We start from the raw sequence: 12,090 nt of genomic DNA, 5'->3' as shown, positions 1-12,090 counted from the left end.
TAGACTATATATACACACCATATACACACTCACTAGACTATATATACACACCATATACACACTCACTAGACTATATATACACACCATATACACACTAACTAGACTATATATACACACCATATACACACTCACTAGACTATACATACACACCATATACACACACTATACATACACACCATATACACACTCACTAGACTATATATACACACTAAATACACACTCACTAGACTATATATAAACACCATATACACACTCACTAGACTATACATACACACCATATACACACTCACTAGACTATATCTACACACCATATACACACTCACTAGACTATATATACACACCATATACACACTCACTAGACTATACATACACACCATATACACACTCACTAGACAATATCTACACACCATATACACACTAACTAGACTATATATACACACCATATACACACTCACTAGACTATATATACACACCATATACACACTCACTAGACTATACATACACACCATATACACACTCACTAGACTATACATACACACCATATACACACTCACTAGACTATATATACACACCATATACACACTCACTAGACTATATCTACACACCATATACACACTCACTAGACTATATATACACACTCACTAGACTATATCTACACACCATATACACACTCACTAGACTATACATACACACCATATACACACTCACTAGACTATATATACACACCATATACACTCACTAGACTATATCTACACACTCACTAGACTATATATACACACCATATACACACTCACTAGACTATCTACACACCATATACACACTAACTAGACTATATATACACACTATACACACTCACTAGACTATATCTACACACCATATACACACTCACTAGACTATATCTACACACCATATACACACTAACTAGACTATATATACACACCATATACACACTCACTAGACTATATATACACACTAAATACACACTCACTAGACTATATCTACACACCATATACACACTCACTAGACTATATCTACACACTAAATACACACCCACTAGACTATATCTACACACCATATACACACTAACTAGACTATATATATACACACTCACTAGACTATATACACACTAAATACACACACACTATATATACACACTAAATACACACTCACTAGACTATATATACACACTAAATACACACTCACTAGACTATATATACACACTAAATACACACTCACTAGACTATATCTATATACACACTCACTAGACTATATACACACTAAATACACACTCACTAGACTATATCTACACACCATATACACACTCACTAGACTATATATACACACCATATACACACTCACTAGACTATATATACACACTAAATACACACTCACTAGACTATATCTACACACCATATACACACTCACTAGACTATATATACACACCATATACACACTCACTAGACTATATATACACACTCACTAGACTATATATACACACCATATACACACTAACTAGACTATATATACACACTATATACACACTCACTAGACTATATCTACACACTCACTAGACTATATACACACCATATACACACTCACTAGACTATATATACACACTAAATACACACTCACTAGACTTTATCTACACACCATATACACACTCACTAGACTATATATACACACTCACTAGACTATATATACATACTAAATACACACTCACTAGACTATATATGCACACTAAATACACACTCACAAGACATTTACATTTACATTTAAGTCATTTAGCAGACGCTCTTATCCAAGCGACTTACAAGTTAATTTTTACCTTTTATTTAACCAGGCAAGTCAGTTAAGAACACATTCTTATTTTTCAATGACGGCCTGGGAACAGTGGGTTAACTGCCTGTTCAGGGGCAGAGCGACAGATTTGTACCTTGTCGGCTCGGGGGGTTTGAACGGGGTCCAACGCTCTAACCACTAGGCTACCCTGCCGCCCCAAGACTGTATATACACACTAAATACACACTCACTAGACTATATCTACACACCATATACACACTCACTAGACTATATCTACACACCATATACACACTCACTAGACTATATATACACACTCACTAGACTATATATACACACCATATACACATTCACTAGACTATATACACACCAAATACACACTCACTAGACCATATATACACACTATATACACACTCTCTAGACTATGTATACAAACCATATATATATAAAACTATAAGCTATAAAAAAAAATATTGACATGTATTTAAACCCTTATTTTTTGACACTAAACGATCTCCATTTATGCATCCATAAAAAAATGTAACTGGTGAGGAACCTTCGGACCAGTCTTGTAAGCTCGTGGGTAGCCAAGAGCAAAACAACCGACACGTGTTCATGAGAGTCTCAACTTTCTGCAGAGTGGTCATATTAGCGCGTTTCCCAATCTGTTCAGAATGAGTCGTAGAGCAAACGGAGAACACCATCGTGTTCGCGAGAGCCCAAACCGTTTGGATGCTGCATACGATACAGTGAGAAGATTGATTTTCGAGATATTCTCATGGTTTTAACAGACATTGTTCTAGCTCTGCTACCTTTCACTGAAGATGCGTAAGATGCAACATTAGCCGATGCTGTGGGTTGAGATGCAAAAAACAACAACATATCTCTAGCTTAAATTGACGGATTTTGTTTGGGATTTTGTTTATTATGTTAAGTAGATTTCCACGTTGCCGCGGAAAGAGTCTCTAGCGCGTTAAAACAGTTGCAGAGTTTAATGGCTGTGATAGGAGAAACCTGAGGATGGATCAACAACATTGCAGAGTGCATTCGGATATTATTTGGAACCCTTGACTTTTCCACATTTTGTTATGTTACTGCCTTATTCTAAAATGGATTAAACGCCCCCCATCTATCTACATACAACACCCCATAATGACAAAGTAAAACAGGTTTTTATAAGTTTGTGCATAACAGTAATTTCACTCTACTTAAGTATTCAGACCCTTTACTCAGAACTTTGCTGAAGCGATTACAGACTCAAGTCTTCTCAAGTCTTCTTGAGTATGACACTACAAGATTGGAATACCTGTATTTTGGGAGTTTCTCTCATTCTTCTCTACAGATCTCTCAAGGTCTCTCCAGAGATGTTCGATCGGGTTCAAGTCCGGGCTCAGGCTGGGTCACTCAAGGACATTCAGTGACTTGTTCGAAGCCAGTCCTGCGTTGTCTTGTCTGTGTGCTCTGGTTTATTGTGCTGCTGGAATGAGAACCTTCACAGCAGTCTGAGATTCTGAGCACTCTGAAGCATGTTTTCTTTAAGGATTAAGGATTTGCTCCGTTCATCTTTCCTTCAAACCTGACTAGTCTCCTGGTCCCTGCCGCTTAAAAACAACCCTTCAGCATGATGCTGCCACCACCATGCTTCACTTTAGGGATGGTGACAGGTCTCCTCCAGATGTGACACTTGGCATTCAGGCCAAAGAGTTCAATCTTGGTTTCATCAGACCAGAAAATCTTGTTTCTCATGGTCTGAGAGTCTTTAGGTGCCTTTTGTCCAGTGTTGTAAAATACTTTAAAGTACTACTTTTTGGGGTATCTGTATTTTACTATTTATATTTTTGAAAACTTTTATTTTTACTCCACTACATTCCTAAAGAAAATAATGTACTACACCCTTAAAGAGAAAATCCCCGGTCATCCCTACTGCCTCTCATCTGGAGGACCTACTAAACACAAACGCTTTATTTGCAAATGAGTTCCTCTCGTCAGGTATTTAAGGAATGTTCCAGGCTGCCTGTCTGCTCAGCCAGGTAAAGTCCTGATTCGTCTGCTTTATGACTTCAGTACAGGTATTGTTGAACTGTTGATACATTGAACTGTGCCGCCAGCAAATTGTGTTGGAATGTGCCCCTGGCTATCCGTAAATAAAAATTTAAATTTGTGCCTTTTGGTTCTTCACAAAAAAATACAGTTTTATATATTTATGTTTGAAGCCTGAAATGTGGCAAAAGTCGCAAAGTTCAAGGGGGCCGAATACTTTCGCAAGGCACTGTACAAACCAACACATTGCTGAGTAACAAGCATATGCTTTTCAAGCATAATGGTGGCTGCATCATTTAATGGGATATGCTTGTAATCGTTAATATGGATTGGGGAGTTTTCAGGATAAAACAATAAACAGAATGGTGGTAAGCACAGGCAAACTCCAGTAGCTCCTATGTGGGAGGTGACATTTGTAATAGATTTCCAGTAGCTCCTAGGTGGGAGGTGACATTTGTAATAGATTTCCAGTAGGTCCTAGGTGGGAGGTGACATTTGTAATAGATTTCCAGTAGCTCCTAGGTGGGAGGTGACATTTGTAATAGATTTCCAGTAGCTCCTAGGTGGGAAGTGACATTTGTAATAGATTTCCAGTAGCTCCTAGGTGGGAGGTGACATTTGTAATAGATTTCAGTAGCTCCTAGGTGGGAAGTGACATTTGTAATAGATTTCCAGTAGCTCCTAGGTGGGAAGTGACATTTGTAATAGATTTCAGTAGCTCCTAGGTGGGAGGTGACATTTGTAATAGATTTCCAGTAGCTCCTAGGTGGGAAGTGACATTTGTAATAGATTTCAGTAGCTCCTAGGTGGGAGGTGACATTTGTAATAGATTTCCAGTAGCTCCTAGGTGGGAGGTGACATTTGTAATAGTTTCCAGTAGCTCCTAGGTGGGAGGTGACATTTGTAATTGATTTCCAGTAGCTCCTATGTGGGAGGTGACATATGTAATAGATTTCCAGTAGCTCCTAGGTGGGAGGTGACATTTGTAATAGATTTTCCAGTCGCTCCCTAGGTGGGAGGTGACATTTTCCTGCCATGATCATTGCCATCACGTTCACATGTACGCTACATTTTATCTGATGGCACTGATTATTTCTGCTATGATGACGGTGTGTGTTTTGGTATAGGATTTTCACGTCATGCAGATGCTCTTCAGTTGTTTGTGTGGTTGTGAGTCACCAGATTTGTGAGTAACAGTTGCAGCAGTATTGCCTTGGAGGAATTTTGATCTTCCCGAAGCAGAGGTGATAAGTGATTGGATCAACACAAAATCAGATGATATTTAGTATCTCCTTGTCACTGTCTCCTCCCATCTCGACCCCTCTATCCTCTCCTCCCATCTCGACCCCGCTATCCTCTCCTCTCATCTCGACCCCTCTATCCTCTCCTCTCCTCCCATCTCGACCCCTCTATCCTCTCCTCCCATCTCGACCCCTCTATCCTCTCCTCTCCCCTCCCATCTCGACCCCTCTATCCTCTCCTCTCCTCCCATCTCGACCCCTCTAACCTCTCCTCTCCTCCCATCTCGACCCCTCTATCCTCTCCTCTCCTCCCATCTCGACCCCTCTATCCTCTCCTCTCCTCCCATCTCGACCCCTCTATTCTCTCCTCTCCTCCCATCTCGACCCCTCTATCCTCTCCTCTCCTCCATCTCGACCCCTCTATCCTTTCCTCCCATCTCGACCCCTCTATCCTCTCCTCCCCATCTCGACCCCTCTATCCTCTCCTTCTTGTCTTTCCTTTCCTGTGATGTTCTACCCTGTGAGAACAATAATTCTCATGTAACCTTTATTTAACTAAGGCAAGGGTAGCCTAGTGGTTAGAGCGTTGGACTAGTAAGCGGAAGGTTGCAAGTTCAAACCCCGAGCTGACAAGGTTCAAATCTGTTGTTCTGCCCCTGAACAGGCAGTTAACCCACTGTTCCCAGGCCGTCATTGAAAATGAGAATGTGTTCTTAACTGACTTGCCTGGTTAAATAAAGGTTAACTAAAAGTAAAATTAAAATTAATGACAGCTTACACCCAAACCCGGCGTTGGGCCAATTGTGCTTTTTCCTATGGGACTCCAAATCACAGCCAGTTGTGATACAGCCTGGAATTGAACCAGGGTGTCTGTAGTGATGCCTCAAGCACTGATATGCAGTGCTTTAGATCGCTGTGCCACTTGGGAGCCCTAGTGGACGGTACTGGAATGTTTTTGGTAATTGCACCAAGACCTACAACATCTGACAAGTTCATGATTATGATCCACCTTTAGATTCTGAGTAGACAGGTGGCCAAATATCCTTTATCCTGAAAAACAACCTGGTTATTCTCTGTGCCTCTCAGTGCCAGAGATGATTTATCCGAATACAACCTGGTTATTCTCTGTGCCTCTCAGTGCCTGGCTAAATAACAACCTGGTTATTCTCTGTGCCTCTCAGTGCCTGGCTAAATAACAACCTGGTTATTCTCTGTGCCTCTCAGTGCCTGGCTATATAACAACCTGGTTATTCTCTGTGCCTCTCAGTGCCTGGCTATATAACAACCTGGTTATTCTCTGTGTGTCTCGGTGCCTGGCTATATAACAACCTGGTTATTCTCTGTGCCTCTCAGTGCCTGGCTATAAAACAACCTGGTTATTCTCTGTGCCTCTCAGTGCCAGAGATGATTTATCCGGAATACAACCTGGTTATTCTCTGTGCCTCTCAGTGCCAGAGATGATTTATCCGGAATACAACCTGGTTATTCTCTGTGCCTCTCAGTGCCAGAGATGATTTATCCGGAATACAACCTGGTTATTCTCTGTGCCTCTCAGTGCCAGAGATGATTTATCCGGAATACAACCTGGTTATTCTCTGTGCCTCTCAGTGCCAGAGATGATTTATCCGGAATACAACCTGGTTATTCTCTGTGCCTCTCAGTGCCTGGCTAAATAACAACCTGGTTATTCTCTGTGCCTCTCAGTGGCTGGCTAAATAACAACCTGGTTATTCTTTGTGTGTCTCGGTGCCAGGGATTATTTATCCTGAAAACAACCTGGTTATTCTCTTTGCGTCTTGATGCCAGAGATTATTTATCCTGAAAAACAACCTGTTTTTTTCTCTGTACTTCTCGGTGCCAGAGATGATTTATACTGAAAAACAACCTGGTTTTTCTCTGTACTTCTCGGTGCCTGGCTGAGAAAATGAATTCCAGGCATCTCAGAGCCAGTTAGAATATCACACCGGTGACCTGACTAAAGAAACAGATTTCTCAGAGAGAGAGATATTATTGTGATCTCTTAATGCACATGGATTAAAGCGTTTCGCTCGGACAGAGGGCTTTTACGAAGGTTCGCCAATGAATGTGTCTGACTGTGGAGAGTGGGTGCGTTCATGCATGTCTTTTCACGTCTCTTCCATGGAAAATAGCTATCATCAGTGGAGTGCGTTTTTTACATTCAGCAGGTTTTACTCATGATAACGTAATCTGTTTTACCATGGCATGATATAAGTGTGTGGATTATACAGAGCACACACACACACACACACACACACACACACACACACATACGCTCATTCATACACACACACACGGAGGAGACCAAAGAAACATTTTAGCTGAATTAACAGGTGTCAAAATTACTTAAATGGTCCATTTTCCCGTTTTACCCTTCTGAGATAACTGTGCTGTTTCATGGCTCCTCCGTTCAGATAACTGTAGTGTTTCATGGCTCCTCCTCTCAGATAACTGTGGTGTTTCCTGGCTCCTCCTCTCAGATAACTGTGGTGTTTCATGGCTCCTCCTCTCAGATAACTGTGGTGTTTCCTGGCTCCACCTCTCAGATAACTGTGGTCTATCCTGGCTCCTCCTCTCAGATAACTGTGGTGTATCATGGCTCTAATTTAACTTTTATTAGGAAGGAAAATCAGTTAAGAACAAATTATTATGTACAATCTATCAATGTTACATAAAGTGGCCTCCTAATCTCCTCTCAGTGGGGAAACTGAAGCTGTCAAAGAAACAGATGGGAAGGTCATGTGTTCAAGATTGAGAAACAACATGTTCCATTGATCTCTATCGAGTGACTTAATTATTTCCCCAATAGTAGCTCCTCGGCTGCCCAGCCAGCTGGCGGTCAGTTGAACTCACGTCTCCTCCTGATTTAATTGATAATCATGAGCCGTGTTGACGGCGCCCTCGTCAAGCTGTCTGAGTCACACAAAACCTTTTTGACTTTCACCCCATCACACGGTCACTCTCAAGACCTGTGCAAACCCTGTCTTTATCCCCCTACCCCTCCCGCCCCCTTGTTTTTGTCTCTGCTTTTCGCTCCTGAAGTTCTTGATTTCCAGTTAAATTAAAATTATGCAAATAGAGTGTAAATGAGAGATGAGTCTGGACACCCCCATGAGTATCTAACAGGGCTGTCTGAAATGGTTGCCTCCTAATAGCTGATTGGCTGAGTGGGGACTTAGTCACATTTCTGCCAAAACCAAGTGCTTTGATTTCAAGGCTTAGTTCCATCAGTTGGGAGTGTTAAACTTTGCTTTGATTAGGGCTTTTGGGGTTTATTTATGTATTCATTATTTTAGAAATAAATTACATTTCTTATGACGATCAGAGAAACACAAGGCGAAACATAAAAGGTGCAACAATTTTACCTTGAGGAACAAACCGAATTTCAGTTTTTGTAAATATCCCTCATCCATTTTTTTCTTCTTCAGATATCGCTGTTAGATCTCAATAGGTGAAAAATAAACAAGATTCTCACATATGTCGTGACTAACTAACCTCATGTAACTTTCCTCTCTAGATGATGTGGCTGATATTTCTTCTGGTAGAAAAACTCGGGAAATGATGTGTCACGCCCTGGCCTTAGTTATCTTTGTTTTTCTTTATTATTTTGGTTAGGTCAGGGTGTGACGAGGGGGATTTATGTGTTTAACCTGGTCTAGGGTTTTTGTATGTTTATGGTGCTGTGTCCTTTCTAGGTAGTTTGTATGTCTATGGTTGCCTAGATTGGTCCTCAAATAGAGGCAGCTGTCTATCGTTGTCTCTGATTGGGAACCATATTTAGGCAGCCATATTCTGTGGGTACTTTGTGGGTGGTTGTCTTCTGTCTTTGTGTCATTGCACCAGATAGGACTGGTGCGGTTTTCACGTTTGTTATTTTGTAGTGTTCTCGTGTATGGGTCTTGATTAAACATGTTGAACGCCAACCACGCTGCATTTTGGTCCTCCTCTCCTTCAACGGAAGAAAACCGTTACATGGTGAAATCAAATAGAACCCCCCCCCATTGTCTCACACAGATGTTCTCTCCTATCTCTCCTGATTTTACCATTCTCCCCCACCAGGTCCAAATCCTTATTGAATAGTCTTCCATCTCGTTTGTCTCCTATGTAATAATCCTGCATCTCACAGGGTTAGTGGAGGTAGTAGGGTGGTTGGTGGAAGGGTGGTCCCGCTGATCCTCTCTCCAGGAGAGGAGTAGTGTTGATCTGTATAATAGTTAAAGCTGCTTTATAAACGTGATGGATGCTAATACTGACTGAATGACTGACACGAGGACGCCACCGCCAGATACCTTACCTACTTGAATACACTACGTCACATAAACACAGAGCATGCGCTCGCTGTCGAAGGGTTTATTGATTGCCTAATAATTCCACAGTCAACGTAGCGTATTTACGGATAACTTTACGTGTGAGTAAAGTACCCTCGTATACATGCCTCCCATTTGACTTTTGTGCTTTCACTTGAGAAAATGACAGGTAGAAATGGAGCCGTTAGTGTCTCTTGCTACTGAAATGGAATGGAATAATTAGCAAACACACTGCGGCGTGAGAGATAAACAACAAAAAAAGAGCTTGCAGCTGTTGCCATGGTAATTGCTTTCAGGGTAAAGGTAGCCTAGTGGTTAGAGCGTTGGACTAGTAACCGGAAGGTTGCGGTTCAAACCCCGAGCTGACAAGGTACAAATCTGTTGTTCTGCCCCTGAACAGGCAGTTAACCCACTGTTCCCAGGCCGTCATTGAAAATAAGAATTTGTTCTTAACTGACTTGCCTGGTTAAATAAAGGTAAAAAAACAAACTGTTTTTGTTGTTGTTGTTGACAAACCTATCTGTGCTTTTGCCTGAAAACCTGTTATTTGGCCCTAGGCTCCAGAGTTCAGTGAGATAAAGAGGTAGTGAGTTGTGGAGAGAGGGTGGGAAGAAAATAAGAGACCACCAGGCAGAAGAACAGAAAGTGCAGGGCATTTTGTATCCTGGGGAAGACTGCCTCTTGGGACGTTGGGGAAGACTGCCTCTTGGGACGTCGGGGAAGACTGCCTCTTGGGATGTCGGGAAAACTGCCTGTTGGGAGGTTGGGGAAGGCTGCCTCTTGGGACGTTGGAAGACTGCCTCTTGGGACGGGGAAGACTGCCTCTTGGGACGTCGGGAAGACTGCCTCTTGGGACATCGGGGAAGACTGCCTCTTGGGACATCGGGGAAGACTGCCTCTTGGGACATCGGGGAAGACTGCCTCTTGGGACGTCGGGGAAGACTGCCTGTTGGGACATCGGGGAAGATTGCCTCTTGGGACGTCGGGAAGGCTGCCTCTTGGGACGTCGGGGAAGGCTGCCTCTTGGGACGTCGGGGAAGGCTGCCTCTTGGGACGTCGGGGAAGGCTGCCTCTTGGGATGTCGGGAAGACTGCCTCTTGGGACGTCGGGGAAGACTGCCTCTTGGGACGTCAGGGGAAGGCTGCCTCTTGGGACGTCGGGAAAGGCTACCTCTTGGAACGTTGGGAAGATTGCCTCTTGGGACGTCGGGGAAGGCTGCCTCTTGGGAAGACTGCCTCTTTGGGACATTCGGGGAAGACTGCCTGTTCTTGGGGCGTCGGGAAGGCTGCCTCTTGGGGCCTCTTTCACGTCGGGGAAGGCTGCCTCTTGGGATGTCGGGGAAGCTGCCTCTTGGGACGTCGGGGAAGGCTGCCTCTTGGGACGTCAGGGGAAGACTGCCTCTTGGGACGTCGGGGAAGGCTGCCTCTTGGGACGTCGGGGAAGGCTGCCTCTTGGGACGTCGGGAAGGCTGCCTCTTGGGACGTTGGGGAAGACTGCCTCTTGGGACGTCGGGAAGACTGCCTCTTGGGATGTCGGGGAAAACTGCCTGTTGGGAGGTTGGGGAAGGCTGCCTCTTGGGACGTTGAGGAAGACTGCCTCTTGGGACGGGAAGGCTGCCTGCCGGGAAGACTGCCTCTTGGGACGTCGGGGAAGACTGCCTCTTGGGACATCGGGAAGACTGCCTCTTGGGACATCGGGGAAGACTGCCTCTTGGGACATCGGGGAAGACTGCCTCTTGGGAGGGGGAAGACTGCCTGTTGGGACGCCTCTTGGGACGTTGGGGAAGATTGCCTCTTGGAACGTCGGGGAAGACTGCCTCTTGGGACGTCGGGGAAGGCTGCCTCTTGGGACGTCGGGGAAGGCTGCCTCTTGGGACGTCGGGGAAGGCCTCTGCCTCTTGGGATGTCGGGGAAGACTGCCTCTTGGGACGTCGGGGAAGACTGCCTCTTGGGACGTCGGGGAAGGCTGCCTCTTGGGACGTCGGGGAAGGCTACCTCTTGGAACGTTGGGAAGATTGCCTCTTGGGACGTCGGGGAAGGCTGCCTCTTGGGACATTGGGGAAGACTGCCTCTTGGGACGTCGGGGAAGGCTGCCTCTTGGGATGTCGGGGAAGACTGCCTGTTGGGACGTCGGGGAAGGCTGCCTCTTGGGACGTCGGGGAAGGCTGCCTCTTGGGACGTCGGGGAAGACTGCCTCTTGGGACGTCGGGGAAGGCTGCCTCTTGGGACGTCGGGGAAGGCTGCCTCTTGGGATGTCGGGGAAGACTGCCTGTTGGGACGTCGGGGAAGGCTGCCTCTTGGGACGCCGGGGAAGGCTGCCTCTTGGGACGTCGGGGAAGGCTGCCTCTTGGGACGTCGGGGAAGACTGCCTCTTGAGAGGTTGGCCACTGGTGATTAGCTGCTGTTTGTGTCAGGGTCATGATACATGACTTATTGATGGCTGTTGTCTAATAGGACATTCCTGTCATCACCATAGAGACCAGGCGCTGACTGCCAGGAGATGTGGAGTGATGTGTTGGGGTGATATTACAAAACTTGGGCAATATCTGGGAAATATAAAATATATATTTGTTTTGTTTGTCCGCATAGGAAAAACCTTTTTGGTTTCAGGTAGAACATTTTGCTGTTGAAAGGGTTCCACGTAGAACCATAGGGTTCTCCTATGGGGACAACTTAATAACCCTCTAT

The 12,090-nt window shown here is 44.4% G+C and overlaps 1 protein-coding gene across 1 annotated transcript in view; it reads left to right on the top strand.

Moving 5' to 3' along the window:
• LOC135518878 (syntaxin-binding protein 5-like) overlaps window positions 1–12,090 on the top strand; it is a 184,831-nt gene that overhangs the window by 118,372 nt on the left and 54,369 nt on the right. The gene's annotated exons all lie outside the window — the stretch shown is intronic.

The sequence above is a fragment of the Oncorhynchus masou genome, chromosome 29 (assembly GCF_036934945.1).
Source record: "Oncorhynchus masou masou isolate Uvic2021 chromosome 29, UVic_Omas_1.1, whole genome shotgun sequence".
NCBI lineage: Eukaryota > Metazoa > Chordata > Actinopteri > Salmoniformes > Salmonidae > Oncorhynchus > Oncorhynchus masou.
Note: the sequence above shows the minus strand (reverse complement) of the source record. Positions and strands in the feature narration are given on the sequence as shown.